Raw genomic sequence first — 21,026 nt, forward strand, 5'->3', positions numbered from 1 at the left:
ATGAAGGATGCATCTACAAGGCTTTAGTCAAAGATGCAGGGCACTGTCCCATTGGCACGACTGCGTAAAATGTGAAATCAAATCACGCACATTTCTCTCACTTTTACTCGATAGAATAGGATGCAGGGATCTGAGAATTGTCAGTTTAAGCTCAGTACTGAAATTGGGAAAGCCAGAAATGCTCTAACTGAAGGGAATTGATGGAAGTTTTCATTTCTCTATACTTTTTACTTTCACAGATAAAAAAGTCATTATGTGATGCTGATATCAGACTATCTGGTGACGGTGACTTATATAAACCATCGGGCGTAAACGAGGCTTCAATCCCCGAGAGTGCTGGCTGAATACCACTTGTTATCCGGAGGGATTTATGAGAGGTCTGCAAGGAGTGTCGGTGATTCATGGGCTGAGATTCAAGTGGGATTCAGGTGAAATATTTGCAGAGCTGCAGTGGGGTCATCTGTGCACAAGTTTGCCATTATAGATTGAATAAGTGATATGATAATAAAAAAGAATTTTGGCATTTGGGTCTTAAATCTAGTTTTGTCATAAAATATTTCTAATAAATCATGTGGGTGCTGCAAAAAGTGCTATGTTATTTTTATTACGTGATGCTTGTACTTTTATCCTAGTAAAGCAGGAGGATGCTGGGAACCCATCTCCTAATTACAGTGCACAAGAAGGGATGGGCTGGGCTGGGATTGCATACTCCTGTGTTCTTTTCCTGCATCAACAGGTAGGGATCCACCTCACAAATAATGACTGGTTCTGGAACAAGTAGGACTATGAGCAATACAAATTGCCTGTGATTAATCACTACACACTGAAGGACAATATAAAAACCAACAACCATGTGTACTAACAGCAGTTTGAAAAACAGCAAGTTCAAACAGCACACTGGCTGGCTTGTGAATCGCCCAACGTTTTACAAGGAAATAACATCATACTCGATGTAGTACTTGGCATGGGGGCATGCTAGTGCACAAGTAACTCAGTAAATTAGAAGAGCATCTCTCATCTTATGAGCTCAAACCAGCATGTTTTATATTAATCCTAATGCATCTCTCACATGTGACCTATGCATACTGAAGCTTGGATTTAAGACTTGACAAACTGCTTTTACATGGCAACGCAAACTACAAGTGAAAGTGCACACACAGGACCTGTACTTCCAAGCATCATCCTTATTTTAAAGAATATTTACATACATGTATGAGAAGGTTGTGTCAGTACTTGCCAATATATAACTGAGGAATTGTAGGAGTACACATGTAGCAGTGCCATGAGACGTTTAAGTAAATATGCAGGTATATGACAGTCAATTTTAGTATCTGTCTGACTCTCTAAATATCTATGTAAGTGGCTATAAACAAACACCTCAGTGCCTGTCTTACGGAAAAGAGAACAATATAGATGTGACTACAACTATGTTTGTATCTACTGCATGCAAATGTAGTTTCTAGGTAAATGACTGATTGTATATGTGCTTTTGTACCTGTCTGATAAAACAGTGTAACACAACAACACCAAGAATTCAAAGAAGAACACTCTTTGAGAACAGCACATCACATGGAAATATTTCCACATATTCTAATGCCTTGCTAACTGAAATGTTAACTCTTAATCTACAGGTTTTTACTAACAATTACATAAAGTAGTAAGCAGCAAATATGCAAAATACTAATTCCTCATCTCATCTCATCAAAAAACTTTATTCAGTTTATTAATATAAAAACCAATGTGCAATAATACAGCATAGTCACAAAAGGAACTAAGCATAATCACATATTAACCTCTTGGCTGCTAGGCGTTTTCCCCCTCCTGTGCTGGGAATTACCATTTTGCTATTTCCATGACGAGCTCAGCTCGTCATCAGCACACGACACCCGTGGGTGATGACGAGCTGAGCTCGTCATCAGCATCGGAAGGGTTAAAAAGGTATTCCTAGCAGTAGCACCCTCAATCTATACTACCATAATAAAGGAAGAACTTTCAGCCTTTGAGGCGGGTAAACTCGGGAACCACAGCGCCGATCCACACACCCGATACACCGTTGGAATCGTCATGGTGTGTAGATGGCTATAGGCTAAATAAATTTAAAAAAACGTTATTTAAAAAATGTACAGTAAAATAAAAAGTAGTCTCTCCGAAGTAGCGCCGGCCGCGACGTGCGTGCTCACGTCAGGAGCGCGGGGAGGAGCGGCGTCCAGGAGCGCGGCGAGGAACGGCGGACATGGCACGGGGGAGGAGCGGTGACATGAGGAACAGCAGACAGGCCAGCGGCGGTGCAAGCAGCGAACAGGCTGGTGGAGCGGCGGCTGAGGTAAGGGAGCGGCGGACATGGCGCGGGGGAGTAGCGGTGACGTGAGGAGCAGCGGACAGGCCAGCGGCGGTGCGAGCAGCAGACAGGCGGGAGGAGCGGTGGCTGAGGTAAGGGAACCCATGTCGGGGCAGGCGGGGGACGGGCTGGGAGGGTTACAGGCCGGGCGGGGGCCCGGGCTCCCGGACAAGTCGGGACGGGCTGCTAGTCAATTATAAAATCATCTGTTAGAAACCGACAGAAGCTTCAGACCCTTCCCGGCTTTCCAATCATTTAGTCATTGTAGTCATATTTTTTATCAAAAATTAGGGGGGAACTGGTTAGTCTGGTTGCTCATAAGTTAAAGCCTCGAGTGTGCACATTTTTTCCTTCTTCCTATAGCAAATGAAATAAATGTTATAACAGACAAGCAGATATCACTTTTTTTCAAGGCACATAAGCAATTAAAAGCGTCCTGATAAAAAATATATTTACCACTTTTAAAAAGGAGGGCTAAAATCAGTTTCCTTAGGTCTTTATGAAAACTACAAAATAATATAAAGTGCATTGTGCTCTGTCGGGATTTGCCATCACACGGGCAATCTGGATAGTTTTCAGTCCATGTCCCACTTTTTGGGAAGGCAAACTGTACATGGTGCATGGCTAATGCCCAATCTGGTGTGATAGAATCTATGTTGGCTATTTTTGACAGCTGTCAGATAGTTAGGCTGGCCCTCATGCACACACTGTTGCAGGTATCTAGCTACCGTAGGTCTTTTACTATCATTTAGTTCTCTCACCATTTCCCTTTGTCCCATAAGTATGCTCTTAACCTCTTTTTTAGAGAAAATAAGAATTTTGGCTGTATCAGCTATGCAGATATCTGGATCCAGTTTTCTCAGACACACATCCAGATGGGACAACCATTTAATTTTCAACCAGGCATCTAGCTTGAGACAGTCTAGAATAACCTCCTTCATGAGCTTTGTCCCTATTTTACTCCATATGTTATAACATAGAATAGAAGGTCTTATGTGTAGGTCATCTTCTAGAAAAGGGTCAGCCAGTTTGGGTAGATTTTGGTATTGCCAAAAAAGTGCCAAAATCTGATTTTCTAGAGTCTGTAATTTTGCACAATTTGTGTAACCCCATAAGGGAGCACAGTAACCAGCACTTTGCAAAAATTTGGCTTTATACAGCAACAACATTTCTCTGATCGGTTTTTGGCCTAATTTACTTGAAACCCCAAAAATCTACTGTACCATCCTTGAATATTTCAATTTTGATAAGTCTAATTGGCTTTCACAAGACCCCAATGCAATAAACTGAATCCCATAATAATTCAAATCAATGGATTGTGAACCAACTGCTAACACACCTAGTCTGCAAATCAGATGAACTGCCACATTCTCATACATTCATAAGATGTTTTACTCACCTGTTATTAAACATACGAAGCGACTCACAAAACCCCTCATACATTATCTCATATAGTTCTAATATTTTCTCAAAAATATTTAATTCTCTCTTATGACATTCTCACATACACATATACACACAAACCTTTCCATAACTATTTTCTCCAAATGTAATGTAATTCACATACCTGAAATTGAGTTTGTTGATCAAATGCTATTTTTTGGTCTTATCTAATAGATACAATACTGTCAAGAAATGTAAAAGCTAAGCATGATAATGGCACACTATTCTCACACAAAGCAACCATTAATGGCACCACTTTCAACTTTGCATCCTCTGATAGTGCAGAAGGCAGGAAATAAAAACATATCTTTAATTTTTTTCTTTTGTCACCACATTCCTGAATGGCTAGCATGTGTTAACTCTCTTATGCACTTTTATAAAGAAGCCCAATATGCACACCTGCCTACTTGACAAAGATCTCCCTGTGTGAGGAAGTGGTGGGTCCCTGGAGAGGGGGGGTGGGCGGGCTCATGCCAAGAAGTACCTAAGAGGCACTTTTTAACCCGACCCTGCCTCCAAGCTACCTCCTTCCAAAAACAAATTAAAAAGCTAGCTGAGCCTGGTTGCATTGTCCTGGTGTGTTTAAATACCCCTTAAACGATGTCGGCAGTTCAAAGCCTCAAAAAATGAGCTGGAAAACCACTATATACAATGGTTTTCAGCTCGTTTTCTTGCCACAGTGTGATAAAAGCTCATCATCAGGTAACTGTTAGGCCTGGGCTGTAAATTCCGTTCCACTTGCGGAATTTGCGGAATTTGGGTAATTTCACGTTCCGCGGAGAACGCGAAATTGCCCAAAATTCTGCGTTCAGTGACTTAGCGGAATTTGTTGCTTGTTCGCGTTCTCAAAATGCTTGTTTGCAAGATATTTCCCCCGAGCACGCAAACAGCGATTGCAAACAGTAAAAAAGCTTCGCAAACAAGCAATTCCACGTGATCATGGAATTTCTGCGTGTTCGCTGAGATTTTTAACCGTTTCACGGAGATTTGCGTAACGAGATTACGCAAATTCCACCCACCCCTAGTGACCGTGTGATGAGAACCGATATTGTGTGTCACACAGTGTTTTGCAATACTTGGGCAACATTTTATTGATATTCGTGCAACATTTATGCTCTTTTCTCTCTCTTGGCCTTCTTGGCAGATTTATTTGTTAAGAAGCTCCCTAATCTCATCATGTACTGCAGTGTGCTCAATAGAAATGCTTCCAGTTGTCCACTTCGATTGCATCAAGATGCAGTCAAATGTGCCACACTTTTGCCATAAATACAGAATTTTAGCACTCTAGTTTCTCATCAGAACACTGTTATAAACTGCTGATCAACAGGGAGTTAACTGGAAGTCTGCTGCTGGTGTTGAAAGGGCATGGTTCAGTCTAATTTTCAGAATGTTTTAATGAAATAGATGAGGAACATATTTGAGAATTATCTCAACATATAAAAATATGATCTCATTTTCCATTTAAAGTATCAAAAAGAGGGGCGAGAAGCAATATTTAGAGAGGTCGTGCACCCATACTCCTGCAAGGTCAGTGTACATCAGGCACAGGCATGGATAAACCACATTAGGTGGATCAAGGGGTCCGACCAACTGGATCCTGAGGGATCAAAGTGATCAGATCAAAGTATCCTCACACGGTATGCAAACCTAATATTGATGTTTAAATATGATATACCATAATATCAATGTTTAAATATCAATGTGGCACAATATTAACCCGCAAGAATATTGTAGACCAGAATATCGACATACAGGTAAGAAATATAGATTTACCTACTATCGAAGACAGTAATATCGTTAGTAAAAATATCGTTAATAATAATATCGAAATTTATTTTAGTGTTCTGTATTTTAGTGTAGGACTATATTTCTAGTCTAATGTGCATGAGGAGGGTGCAGGTGCCATGAAAACGCCTCACTCACTGATCTCGTATACAGAATGGGAAATATCTCATAGTAGCCATAAAAGCCAGAATGGTCTCATTCATTCCATGGGATCTCATCATTAAGTACTCTCATGTGGGTTGACAGGTGAAAGATCCAACTCTGTTCTTTCTGGAATAAGAACGCTACATGCAGCGTTCTCGGTGGCAACAGTCGGGCAATGTTTTCCCTTTCCAACGTATTGTAAGTAGTGTCCTACCTGCCACATCTGGGTGGGAAACTGCGGACAAGTGCATGGCGGAGGGGATTTCTCACCCAGAAAAAACACAGTAGAACAGCTTGCACACCTAATTGATTCTCAGGCACAGGTGTTAGACTGGCAGAGCTTGGCATCCTTGAAAGGCGAGGCTCCATTTTTGCATTTTGATATCCAGAGTGGTCCGCCTGAGGGCATCTGGGGAATGTTTTTTTCCCTCAAAATGGGAGTTCATCTTTGTCGTGCAACATTAAAGGCGAATATTGCTGCGGTGTTGGGTAATGCATGTCTTGCTAGATCTTGTGGTCATGCCTATATAGCATAGTTGGCACGGGCATTGAATGAGATATATGCAATTTGTAATGTTGCAGTTCGTGTGATATCTCTGGATCCAACCGCCACATGCATCAAAGTCCGGTTTTGCGATTCCTTATTTGCGATTTTTAGGGAATCGCAAATAAGGAATTGCAAAACGGGATGCATGATTTAAATCGCATAAAATTTGCGATTCGGTAAAAATCGCAATTTTTACCGAATTGCAAATATTATGCAAAGGCCCATAGGAATCAATGGGAATTGCGAAATCGCAAATTAGAATTCGCAAAATGTTAATGCATGGGGACCCCCCCCCTGCACCCCTGAAATGCATTTGTAAGTGCATGTTTCACACACACCTGTCCTAAGGACATGTGTGTCTGTAACATGACAGTGTGTGAAAATGCAATTTTGAGCATTTTAACACATTTTCGCAAATTACCACGAGGTTCAACCTCGTGGTAATTTGCACCCCCTGATTGCGAATTCGCAATTTTAAAAGTAATCATGCATTGCTTTTAAGGAATCGCAAATTTGCGATTCCTTAAAAGCAATCGCATTTTTGGAATTCGCTAAAAATAGCGATTTTGCCAAAAATGCTTGATGCATCCCAAAAACCTATTTAGGAATCGCAAACGGCCGAATTTAGCGATTCGCACCGTTTGCACTTCCTAAATAGGTTGATGCATGTGGCTGCAAGTGTGTGCATCAAGAGTGATTTCTTTAGATGATCCATTCAGGTGACACACACCACATGAGCCACATGGGAAGTGGCCGGTCACTGTTGGAAGATCCCATAAGTTTCTATTTTCCTGTTTGGGACCCGCCCGCCCGTGACCTAGTATATACCAAGAGATCTCGTAAATTACTGGGGCGCTTGAAGGCACATCACGGTATAGGAATACCAAGAGATCCTGAACGAAGAATGTGCCAATGTTTTTGTATAATCTTCTGAATACAGTCAGAATTCGGTGTGAACCTTGTAACACATGTGATCATATCATCATCTTTTCTAATCCTAAGTTTCAACAGGGCTTCTTTATATTTATTCTGGGCCCTCTATACTACCAATGCAGGGATGTTATAAGCTTGTAGGTTTGGCTCACAGTTGAAGTTTTATTTTCATAATCCCTAGTATCGCTGTAGTTGTGATGCAGCAGGTGTACAAAATGCCCATAGAGAATTTTATTGCGGAGAGCTTTCGGATGACGACTATCAAAAAGCAATAGGCTGCAATACTTTTGTCATAAGTAAGACTGTTAACACGCTAGTTGTTACTAAGAACACTCTGGGAGGCTGCAAAAGATCATAATGAAATCAACTGACTTGCTTCTACTGTTGATGTAGAACAGGAAGATGTTTGAGATCTCACTTAAAATGTTTCCTAATTTTTCTTTCAACAGCACTAACCATAATTTCTATGACAAAATTAACCCGCTCATTGTGTTTCTTTCTAAATTAAATGCTTTCAGTTTTACCAGTATGTTTCAAACAAGGTGGCTTCAGCTTTGCCATACTTTTGTCATAAGTAATACTGTTAGCGCTCTAGTTGTTCTTTAGAACACTCTGGGATGCTGCAATAGAATATATGGGAATCAACTGATAGGGTGCTCCTTTGGAAGTAAATGTTTTACTGAGAATGTCATACTGAAAAACGTAGTGTGAATTTACAGAAAATATGATTTTAGCTTCTGGAGTACCTTCTATAACCTCAATGGGGAAAATCATGGGAAAACTATTTGCTCTCTGATGTACTCCCACCAGAAGACTTTTTCACCGGGTGATCACCTTAGAACACACCACAGCTATTAAAATTAGTATGGTACCATCAACAAATGATTTCTTCTTTTGGCCCTCAAAGCCTGTCATTCACTACAATACGTTTCAATAGGGTGCTATCATGCATGTTGGTCCGAAGATGGCTGCCAGCACTTTCTGGTTAAAGTGCTGTAAGCCAATCATACCTCACCATGATATCTATGTTTAGGCTCCACCCAGATATCCTTATTTGCTTTCCCTTACATTTCTCTACAACTACTGAATGAATTTCACCTAATAATGGAAAGCATGATCTGAGAACCAAAATCTACCTTCCTACCAAATTTGGGGTAAGTCCATCTAGCAGTTTGAGCTATAGTCGTGCAGTCCGCCTCGGTTCCATGATACAAAACTCATCTGATTAAGCTGCTGCCACTCCAAGTGCCCACGGATGGGGTGCACACAGGAACACCAGACTCTCCAAGCCCGCAGACTGATTTGGGGCTATTCGTCCCCAAGGGACCTTGCTTGCTAATTAGCGCTACAGCACTGGAACACTGCAGACTTTAAAGTGGATTCAGAATAAACTCTTCAGACTCGAATCACTGGTGGGGACTGCCCTGCATGTCTCAAACCAAAACATGCCGTATCTACTGTTGTGGCCTTCTGCTAGCCCATAGGCTTGCCATTCGCTGGCTCCAATGTTGCTTGGTTATTTCTTCTCCCCATTGGTCAATAGTAATCATGAGGCATGCCTCTTTTCTGTGTTTAGCTCACCGAAAAGCAGGGACCAAATACCCGTAACACATATGCAGGAGGCATTTTAGCCCATTGTTTCGAACGTAATTTTTCTTTTTCTTTAACCCCTTGTATGCTCATGACGAGCTGAGCGCGTCATGGCATACAGTGCTTGGGTGCTCATGACGAGCTCAGCTCGTCATGAGCCCCACCCACGGGGGGAGCGTCAGTGCTCCTCCCACGGGTGGCCGATTTCCTTCGTTTCTGCGGGGAAGGCAGGGGAAGACCTTCCCCTGCCTCCCCCGCCCGCTTCATTAATGATGTCAGCACGCGAGGCACGCTGACATCGTTGGAGGTTCCCTTTCTCCTCCGACGGGCAGGGAAGCCATTTTCTTCCTGCGCATCGGAGGAGAAACAGGTAAGTTTGGGGGCTGGAGCGGGGGGATTTAAAGTAAAGAGGCATCGGGGTAAAGGAAAGGGTTTTCCTTTCCCTCAATGCCTCTTTAGAGCATTCCTGCTGCAAGATCGTGCGATCGTGCAACAGGAATGCCCACTAGACACCAGGGAATTATTATTATTTTTTTTAAATTGGAAAAATTTGTTGGTGTGCGGAGCGCCTCCTTGGGCAAGCGGCGCGCCCCTTTAGGGGCATATATTTTAAGTTGTTGGCCACCCGGGAGGGGGCACAACTTTATTTAATTCTTTTTTTTTTTAAAAGGAAAAAAACGGGCAGTGTTTTGGAGAGTGGCCCCTTGGGCAAGGGCCACTCTTTCGGGGGCCATTTTAGGTGTTGTATTTAGTTTGGGGAGCGACCCCTTAGGCAAGGGGCGCTCCCCTTTAGGAGGCATATTTTTGAAGTTGTTGGCCACCCGGGAGGGTGCACAACTTTATTTAATTATTTTTAAAAAAGAAGAAAAATCGGGCATTGTTTTGGAGAGTGGCCCCTTGGGCAAGGGCCACTCTCACGGGGGCCATTTTAGGTGTTCTATTTAATTTTGGGGAGCGACCCCTTAGGCAAGGGTCGCTCCCCTTTAAGGACATTTTTTTTAAGTTATTGGCTACCCGGGAGGGGGCACATCTTTATTTATTTTTTGAAAAAAATATCTAAAATCGGGCTTTGTTTTGAAGAGTGGCCCCTTGGGCAAGGGCCCATCTCACGGGGCCATTTTAGGACGTCTTAAAAAAGATTTATTTACCCCTTAGGCAAGGGCCGCTCTCCTTTAGGGGGCATTTCATAAGCCTTTGGCTACCCCCGGGGGAGTCTAATTTTTCAAAAATATAAAGGATATGCTGGGGAGTGGCCCCTTCGGCATGGGTCACTCCCCTTGGGGGTCATTTTATGTAGCCCACATTTTTTTGTGTAGGGGAGCGAAAATCTAAGACTAGGGTCGCTCCCCTCTTGAGAGCAAATTTATTTTAAATTTTGGGATGTGGTGGGGAGTGGCCCCTTGAACAACTGGGTAACAGAACCTGGTGGGAGGCAGTCGAGTCACCCCATCCTGAATTTCCCTGTGTGTCTAGTTTTCAAAACTGTATAGGTTTGCTAGGTTTACCCTAGGTGCCGTCAGAACTATGGTTCAAAAAGGTAGGCACTTTGCCAAAAAAGTCCCATTTTTCACAGCAAAATTAAGGTGCGACCACGTTGCATTTTGCGCCGTTTCCTTACGCAGGCACTAGGCAGACCCACACAAGTGAGGTACCATTTTTCTCAAAAGATTTTGGGGAACGCGGGGTGAGTGGAAATTTGTTGATCCACGCAGATTCCAGAACTTTCCACCACAGAAATGTGAGGAAAATGCGTATTTTTTTCCTATTCTTTAACTTTGCAAGGGATTATGGGTAACAGAACTCGGTGGGAGGCAGTTGCGTCACCCCTCCTGAATTCCCCTGGGTATCTAGTTTTCAAAAATGCATAGGTTTGCTAGGTTTCCCTAGGTGCCGGCAGAGCTAGCATTCAAAAACTACAGGTAGGCACTTTGCCAAAAAGGGGTCATTTTTCACTGTGAAATTGAGGTGCGACCACGTTGCATTTTGCACCGTTTCCGGACGCAGGCACTAGGCAGACCCATGCAAGTGAGGTACCATTTTTCTCAGAAGACTTTGGGGAACGCCGGGTGGGAGGAAATTTGTTGATCTACACAGATTCCAGAACTTTCCACCACAGAAATGTGAGGAAAATGCTTTTTTTTCAATTTCTTTACTTTGCAAGGGGTTCTGGGTAACAGAACCTGGTGGGAGGGAGTCGAGTTACCCCATCCTGAATTCCCCTGGGTGTCTAGTTTTCAAAAATGTATAGTTTTGCTAGGTTTCCACAGGTGCCGGCAGAGATAGGCTACAAAAACTACAGGTAGGCACTTTGCCCAAAAAAGGCCCATTTTTCACTGCAAAATTGAGCTGCGACCATATTCCGTTTTGCGCCATTTCTGGATGCAGGCACTAGGCAGACCCATGCAAGTGAGGTACCATTTTTCTCAGAAGACCTTGGGGAATGCGGAGTGGGTGGACATTCATTGATCCACGCAGTTTCCAGAACTTTCCACCACAGAATTGTGAGGAAAATGCATATTTTTTTCCAATTTTTTAACTTTGAATGGTATTCTGGGTTAACAGAACCTGAATTTCCCTGGGTGTCTATGTTTAAAAAATGTATAGGTTTGCTAGGTTTCCCTAGGTGCCGGCAGAGCTATGGTTCAAAAACAACAGGTAGGCACTTTGCCAAAAAGGCCCATTTTTCACAGCAAAATTGAGGTGCGGCCACTTTGCGTTTTGTGCCATTTCCCTATGCTGTCACATGGCAGACCCATGCAAGTGAGGTACCATTTTTCTCAGAAGACTTTGGGGAACGCGGGGTGTGCACATTTGTTGATCCACGCAGATTCCAGAACTTTCCACCACAGAAATATGAGGAAGATGCATTTTGTTTTACAATTAATTAGATGTGCAAGGGATTCTGGGTAACAGACCCTGCTGGTAGGCAGTCGATTCACCCCATCCTGAATTCCCCTGGGTGTCTAGTTTTAAAAAATGCATAGGTTTTCTAGGTTTCCCTAGGTGCCGGGTGAGCTAGGGTTAAAAAAACGACAGGTAGCCACTTTGCCCAAAAAATCCAATTTTTCACTGCGAAATTGAGGTGCAACCATGTTGCAGTTTGCACCGTTTCCAGATGCAGGCACTAGGCAGACCGACGCAAGTGAGGTACCATTTTTCTCAGAAGACTTTGGGGAACGCGGGGTGGGAGGAAATTTGCTGATCCATGCTTATTCCAGAACTTTCCACCACAGAAATGTGAGGAAAATGCATTTTCTTTTGTCAATTTCTAGCTTTGCAAGGGATTCTGGGTAACAGAACCTGGTGTGAGGCAGTCGAGTCACCGCATCCTGAATTTCCCTGGGTGTGTCGTTTTCAAAAATGTATAGGTTTACTAGGTTTCACTAGGTGCCAGCAGAGCTAGGTTTCAAAAACGGCAGGTAGGCACTTTGCCGTAAAAAGTCAATTTTTCAATGCAAAATTGAGGTGCGACCACATTGCGTTTTGTGCCGTTTCCAGATGCAGGCACTAGGCAGACCCATGCAAGTGAGATACCATTTTTCTCAGAAGACTTTGGGGAACGAGTGGTGGGTGAACATTTGTTGACCCACGCAGATTCCAGAACTTTCCACCACAGAAATGTGAGGAAAATGCATTTTTTTCCAATATTTTAACTTTGCAAGAGAGTCTGGGTAACAGAACCTGGTGGGAGGCAGTCGAGTCACCCCATCCTGAATTTCCCTGGGTGTTTAGTTTTCAAAAATTTATAGGTTTGCATGGTTTCCCTAGGTACCAGCAGAGCTAGGGTTAAAAAACAAGAGGTAGGCTCTTTGCCAAAAAAGGCCCATTTTTTACTGTGAAATTGAGATGCGACCACGTTGCGTTTTACGCCGTTTCCTGATGCAGGCACTAGGCAGACCCATGCAAGTGAGATACCATTTTTCTCAGAAGACTTTGGGGAACGCAGGGTGGGTAGACATTTTTTGATCCATGCAGATTCCAGAACTTTCCACCACAAAAATGTGAGGAAAATGCATTTTTGTTGTCAATTTTTTAGCTTTGCAAGGGAATCTGGGTAACAGAACCTGGAGAAAGGCAGTCGAGTCACCCCATCCTTATTTTCTCTGGGTGTCTACTTTTAAAAAATGTATAGGTTTCCTAGGTTTCACTAGGTGCCGGCAGAGCTAGGTTTAAAAAACGGCAGGTTGGCACTTTGCCGAAAAAGGCCTGTTTTTCAATGCAAAATTGATGTGGGACCATGTTGCGTTTTGTGCCGTTTCCAGATGCAGGCACTAGGCAGACCCATGCAAGTGAAGTACCATTTTTCTCAGAAGACTTTTGGGGAACGCGTGGTGGGTGAACATTTGTTGACCCACGCAGATTCCAGAACTTTCCACCACAGAAATGTGAGGAAAATGCGTTTTTTTTCTCCAATTTCTTTACTTTGCAATGGATCCTGGGTAACAGCACCTGGTGGGAGGCAGTTGAGTCACCCCTCCTGAATTCGTGTATATTTAGCAAGGACCCCCTGAAGGTATGAATTATATAATTCCTAGGTCAGGGAAAACAATATATATGCAAAATAACAACCTAGGCAATCGTATTTTTTTCCTATTCTTTAACTTTGCAAGGGATTATGGGTAACAGAACTCGGTGGGAGGCAGTTGCGTCACCCCTCCTGAATTCCCCTGGGTGTCTAGTTTTCAAAAATGTATAGGTTTGCTAGGTTTCCCTAGGTGCTGGCAGAGCTAGGGTTCAAAAACTACTGATAGGCACTTTGCCAAAAAGGCGTCATTTTTCACTGTGAAATTTAGGTGTGACCATGTTGCGTTTTGTGCCTTTTTTCCTGTCGCAAGCACTAGGCCGACCCACGCAAGTGAGGTATCATTTTTCTCAGAAGACTTTGGGGAACGTGGGGTGGGTGGAAATGTGTTGATCCACACAGATTCCAGAACTTTACACCACAGAAATGTGAGGAAAAAGTGTTTTTTTGTCAATCTTTTAGGTTTGCAAGGGATTCTGGGTAACAGAACCTGGTGGGAGGCATTTTAGTCACCCCATCATGAATTTCCCTGGGTGTCTAGTTTTCAAAAATGTATAGGTTTGCTAGGTTTCCCTACGTGCCGGCTGAGCTAGGGTACAAAAACTACAGCTAGGCACTCTGTCAAAAAAGGGTCATTTTTCACTGCGAAAATTGAGGTGTGTCCACGTTGTGTTTTGTGCCGTTTCCTGTAGCAGGCACAAGGCCAACCCACACAAGTGAGGTACCATTTTTATCGGGAGACTTAGGGTAATTCATATATGTAAAGTAACTGTTATTTCCTGTTGAGTTTTGATGTATTTCTGCCTTCCAAATGAAAGACATTGTGTAAAAAAGAAGTCATTTTGAAAAATGACCAATATTTCTCATGCTAGTATGATTATTCCCAATTTTGAAAATGTGCAAATGTGTAATGTTTCTAAACTCTATAATTCGTACCCATTTCAGAAATACATAGGTGTGTTTCATACCGATTTTTCCAAGTATACATTTTCAAAGAATAATTGCTCTAAACCTGGTAAATAATTAAATTCAATTGCAAGTTGCTGCGCAGTTTTTGGCTCTGGATCCGTCGGGTTCTTGGTAAACCTACAAGTCCTATATATCCCCTCAACCAAGAAGGTTCAGAATATGTAACGGTATATTGCTTGCAAAGAGCAGTCATAATTATAAGAAGTTACAGGTGAAAACGTTGACATAAAAAGCTGTTTTTTTGACGAATTTTCATTTTTTCCAATATTTAACTGCTAGTTTCTATAATGAAACCTCCATGGATTCAGACAAATGACCCCATTATGAATTCAGAATATTGTCTACTTTAATTAAATGTATAGCTTTCCAGGATTCATTTTTTCTTTCATACTTATTTTTACCATTAACTAGAAGGAGGTTGGAAGCACTAGAAATAGCAAAAATAGGCTATGTCCCAGAAAAATGCCAAAACTGTGTGAAAAATATTTGTTCTCTGACAAAAGACTGCCATTCCCTAAAAGCTGGGGAAATGTTGATTTCAGCCCCACAAACCCTTTTTTGAAACCATTTGCAGGGAAAAACCCAGAGGCCTTCCTTTGCAACCCGGTTTTCCAATTTTTCAGACAAAAACAGAAATGTCACTGTATTTTGCTTAATTTCTGGGACCCCTCCAAGGGAATCCACAAACCCTGGGTACCTTTAGAATCCCTATGATATTGGAAGAAAAGGACGCAAAAATGACATGGATCCCCTATGTGGTCAAAAAGTTACAGGGGCCTAAGCACGCACTACCCCAAATAGCCAAAAAAAGGCTTCGCACAGGAGGGAAAAAGGCCTAGCAGCGAAGGGGTTAAGAGCGCTACTTGCAGTGTGGCAATGTTTTCCCTTTCCAATGTATTGTAAGCAGTGCCCCACCTGCCACATCTGGGTGGAAACTGCGGACAAGTGCATGGCTGAGGGGATTTGTCACCCAAAAAAACACAGTAGAACAGCTTGCACAACTAATTGACTCAGGCACAGGCGTTAGACTGGCAGAGCTTGGCATCCTTGAAAGGCGAGGTTCAATTTTGCAGCTACAAACAGCATCAGGAACAACAAACTGTGTACACACTAGTTAACATCTGCAAGGAAAGGGATTCACTGTCCTGGGGCACCATTCACTTCAGTGCAGTTTCCTGTATCTTGGACCCAAGGAGACAGACACTAGCCCAGAATGGGCAAAACGTAAGACACAACAAGTCTTCTGCGGCCATCTTGCGAAGGTAGATACCAAGCAGCACCTGGGATAGTTTAAGGATGTACTTTGGATTTCTTTGTATAGCATGCTTCCATCACATACACTCAATTGCACTCAATTTATCATGGTGTATTTTGTGTGGTTTCCAAAAAGACATGCCCAGCATGCAATACGCTCCTAATAAGTGAGGTCCCAAGTGCTTTAGTCATGGAAGTCTCCTCCGTGCGTGCTGCTCAGCAGAGTCCCTTGAAGTTGAGTTGCTTGTTCTCTATTCTTCATGAGTTTATCATTTGTAATGCCCATATTGTACCATGAGTACTAGTAAAACGCAAGCCTAATGCTCTCCTTGTATTAGCTGGTTAGGATGAAAGTCGGAGTGCGGAGGTCGACTGCCTTGCAAAGCCACTTCCTGTGACATGTTGAAAGAGCGGAGCAGTCAGTCCACTAAAACATACAACACAAGCTGAGTTTACGGGCCCTCTCACCATGAGCTCATACTGTCCGCTGATCCTCAATACCTTACTGGCAACAAACGCCACCTCGGCATACATACCGTCCACAGGGTGGAGGACATTCTGTCACACCCGGCCTGCTGATCCCCTCTATACCACTGCACGTTACAGCTCTTCTTGCAGCCTGGGCATTGTACCTCGCTGTCCACACAACATCGCCAGGTGCACAGTGACACAGCCTGGATCCTGCACCGTGCACTGCCCACACCATAGCTGTGCCTTGCTCTGTCACATAACCATACCACCGCCCCTCTGCACATCTGCAGCTTCATGGTCCCATAGCCTAGCTGCGCTCTCACAGAGCAAGGGCGCTACACCTGCACTGTCCCACTTGTCAGCTTTGTTGTACTCTACACTGGTACTACAGCATCCACCCCCCACCTGGGCTCTACAACATTTACACTATTTCCACAACACAGCTGTGCTGTGTCACGGTGGGGCTGCAGGCCGCATAAATCACTGTGTGTTGAACTAATGAAGTGCACCTACACTACTTTAGTAAAAATCGCTTCTCCTCCTAACAACCGCTCAAGGATGAAAGGCGGAGTCTAATACGACTATGGAATTTGGACGTAGGATTACAAAAATCAGATGCTGCATACACCCATTTAGTGTCTCTAAGTGTCAACCAGAGAGCGGAAGCTGTGAACAGCTATCACTATGTGCTTGCTTAATGCTTCATTTTTAGGTCGAGCATTCGATACCTCTTGTATATACTTTAGTTTATACTTATATGTGTATGTACTTTGTGGGCTCTGGAGGTCAGTCGTAGGACTTGTCTGCTTCTGCTTAGGGACTTTTTTTTAACTATCTCAATAGAAAACGACCAGTAGAGGTCAGTAAAGTCCTAGAATTGCTTCTGGCTTGTTCAGCTGCCTCTATTCAATTGTCTTGATAGATTACGACCAGTGGAGGTCAATAAAATAACAGAATTGTTTTCTGCTGAGGGGCTTTTTTTAACTGCTTCTATTTAACTTTCTTGATAGAAAACGACCAGCAGAGGTCAGTAAAATACCAGAAACATTTTAGAATTCTCTAGATTCCAGTCCATAGAATTGTCTTTCACGAGCACCCATAGACAATATTATTTGGATCAAATCTTGTATTTGCAGTGATATGACCACCGAAGGCCCTGATTTTATATTAAAAACAGAGCATTGGACTATACCATTTCCCGCTGAAAGTCAATATTTCTCTCCATGTGTTCCTATACCTGGCGTGTCAGGCAGTTTGGTGCTTACTTTCCCTCCATGCTAAAGAACAGTAGATGTATCAGCACTCAGGTTAATGTACTGCATAGATAAATACACATAAGGTCCCAAAGGCGAGACCGATTGCATTGCAAATGGACCCTTGCCCTCCGACCCACTCCGGCAACATTTGTGCATGCCCTGTCCTTCCCACCACTCTCCCCCATAGTTGTCACTTGTTTGTTATTCGCCCTCATTGGTAGGCATATGATCGTCGTGCTTTGGTATGTTGCACCATGCCTCCTTTGCAGTGCATGCTTCATACAAATCTTGTTTCGTTCTGTCCAGTGACCTTTTGTGTTTGCTGCCTTACTGATCCGGGCAATCCTTGAGCGCTCACTCTTTTTTTGGTGGCAGACACTTCACGCGTATAGTGTTGAGAATCTGTTCACAAAGAAATTAGGGGCAGATTTATGAGTTCTGGCACATCTCTGCAAATCAGCAGGGATGCGCAAAAACTGATGCGTCACGCAATTCCCTCCTTGCGGCACCACAGATGCGCCGCACTTACAATGCGGCGCACCATGGTGCAAGGAAGGGAAGATGCATCTTGTGGCGTACGGGCGGCGCAGTGCTGGAGTAGCGTCGCAAGTGCGACGCAACTCCTGCAATGTACAGAGGCCACCCATACATAACGTGGTGCGTCACTCCTTACGCCTGCTTCAAGCAGGTGTAAGGATTTGATGCAGCAGCCTCGTAAAACTGACTCAGTGAAATCTTGTAGATTTCACTGCGTCAGTTTTACGGGGCTTTCCTACGAGGGAACGCCCACCCTGCGACAGAACGCCCACATGAAACCTGACACAGGTTTCATGTGGCGCAGGGCTTTACAACGTGACGCATCTGCCTAGATGCGTCATGTTGTAAATAGGTCGCAGGAATGCGCCACGTTTCCGCACCGTTGCATCACACAACGGCGGCGTAAACGTGGCGCAAGTCCGTCATAAATCTGCCCCTTAGTGGGTTTTTTTTGACACAGGAGGATAGGGATCATTGGGAATAATGCTGTTGTGCCCATACTGCCATTTATGGGACTTTGTAGTGCTCAGCTCTTTCTGCTTTGTTGTAGACAGGAGCATGTAAGCGTGGCTGGAAGTGTGGGCTTAGGAGTGTAGCCCTCGTGGGGAGTGAAGGGGGCACGTTTATCTTCACCTTCATGTATCGATGCAGTGATGAGAAATAGTAGTACACCCAAACTTATCTTTTATTTGTACCATATTAATTAGCCTACCAAAGGTCATAATTGGCAGGTTTTGACACCTAAAGCTTGGTGTTTTTATAAGCTATCCCAAAAAGCATAAGGCTGGTTACTCAAGACAGCATTGATCAGGTGTCTTAATTTCATAAACGCTGGTGCCATCGGGTAGCTGACATCACAGGCGAGTATACTGAGAAGTTTCACAGACCAGTGTGTAAAACGAGCCTTTAATCTGTGTAGGAGTGATTACTGAGATATGCAGTTGGACAGATGTTACAGTCACAGAGGTTTCTGAAACTTGGTGAAAGTTTTGTATGTCCTTGCTTCTTTATTTCCTGCCATCTCCACCCGCGATGTCTAAAATGCTCCATGCTTTTCCCTGGCGCTGTTAGTGGTGATTGGTCGAATACATTTGAGTTGTTGTCATGATTGTAGCTCCTGGTTAGTCCCTTGTTCATACTTTAATTGAGGTCTAGACTTTGCAGCTAGTTTGTTTACAACCAGTCTCAGGAGTCATGCTTCTTTCATTCACTTTGAGCTATGCAGAACAGCAGACGTGCTGCTATTCAACATGGCAAACACACATTGACAAAACCAATAACTCTCTGATTGCCAAGACTGATTGGATTTGCCAGTGCTTGTTTCATTAAAGTGAGTATTTGGCTTGACAATGATTATTGGTGCTGCTGTGTGTATTGTGAGTGTTGAGCCTGTGTTCACTCCCCTGTATCGATGCCTCTCCAACGAGGGAGCATTGGAATCCTCAGACCATGCTACTTCTGAGAGTCAAGCAATGAAAGGGCACTTGGCCCAGTTGCTCAGAATCCATAGTATGTTGGGCCTCCAGACGTCAGGAGTAAGAGGCCTCAACTCCCCTGGTTGGGCCCAGTAGCTCCTGCTTGCACTGTGCCCCCCCCCCCCCCGGTAAAGGTTCTGGCCAGCATGTCATGTCATATAAAATAAACCACTCAACAAAAAAAGGCCACATTTTATCTATTTTTTATGTACATACTGTAGTGCTCAGACACACCATTTTCAAATACTTAGAGCTATGCATACATGGCTCAATAGACTACAGAAGAGAATTGCCAAATATGAATTTAATTTTCAATCATAACTGCAAAACACTTCACAAAAAACAGATTCCAGTGACATTAATCTGCCCATGGCTGTCTGCATTAAAGCGACGTCTTCCAACAGGACTATCTGCTACGTGTGCGGAATGTCTATTTTCCACTAATGACACTTCATAAATAACCATGCAGACGTCATGTCTTGAGCATCTGGAATATTTTACATGATGAATGCCCCATTATGCTATGAGAGCCTTTTGAGGAGTGTATTCCTAATATTCGGAAACATTTTGGTCGCAACATCAAAGATTAACAAGAAATGCAAATGTGTGGTACGGTAGTGATTAGCAGCATGCAACGTGTGTCTTGTTGTCTCGCTAGAGGCTCTGCCCTCTGTTTTCGTTTATGTGCTTGATGTGCTAATGTTACACATCTATGCCCTTGGGTTGACAACAGGATGCTGTGCAGCCTAAACACATGGCCTCGGAACAGTCAAACATTTCTGAAAGGTTAGTGGAATATGTCATGGGAGGTGATGGATGAAGAGGAGGAAGCAGGGATTAGGAGCTCGGTGAGGAGGAGAAACTTTGTACAGGGTAGACTCCAGCCGGTTTGGAGGAGAGAAATACTGCATACTTCATTGAATAATCAGAGGAGCGTCTGGTGTAACGACTGGGTTTGTTTTCTGGAATCCAACATATTTGGGTTCCATTCTCTTCAGAAACATGTTTAAAAATTAAAAAGACAGAACTCCACATAGCAATAATGTGACTTAAAATACATTCTTTCACTCGGGTGGCTCTTTCATTTTCACAATTAGTGCTGCTGGTCATGAAGTAAAGAAATATTGCCACTGCAACCTATACTATATATATATATATATATATATATATATATATATATATATATATATATATATATATATATATATATATATATATATATATATATATATATTCACTTAAACAACCATAGGTTTCAGGCCTTATATAGTTAGGAATTAGCATTTAAAAAGCCATTGAAATTGCTCCTATATAGTTAGTTGTACTAACTATATTTTGCGCACCCGCAATTCACTGCTGATGATGTCACATATTACATCATTCATGACATGGTCAGTGACATCACTGATGATATCACTAATGACATCTCATTTGACATCACTGATGACATCACTGATGACATCATCCAGTGACTGTGTGTGTCTGTAAAGTTTAAATATGTTTTACATATTGAAGAATGAGTGGATGTATAAGTGTCTGAATGAAGGATTTAGTAGGTGCGTGACTGACTGTATAAGTGAGTGATTAAATGTGTCTTACTACATGCATGGGTTAGTGACTAAACTGTCTGAATGTGTGTATCAGTATGTCTGTTGTTGTGTAAGCTGCTGCATGTGTTGATCAGTAGCTATATGAGTGGCTATATGGGTTATTGATTGCTTGCCCAAGTATTTGAATGGGAGACTGAGTGTGTGTGTGGGTG

General features: G+C 43.0%; 1 pseudogene; it reads left to right on the top strand.

Moving 5' to 3' along the window:
- LOC147729172 (WD repeat, SAM and U-box domain-containing protein 1-like) overlaps positions 1-21,026 on the top strand; it is a 70,540-nt pseudogene that overhangs the window by 15,010 nt on the left and 34,504 nt on the right.

This window comes from Lissotriton vulgaris, chromosome 2_2 (genome assembly GCF_964263255.1).
Source record: "Lissotriton vulgaris chromosome 2_2, aLisVul1.2, whole genome shotgun sequence".
NCBI classification, from domain to species: domain Eukaryota; kingdom Metazoa; phylum Chordata; class Amphibia; order Caudata; family Salamandridae; genus Lissotriton; species Lissotriton vulgaris.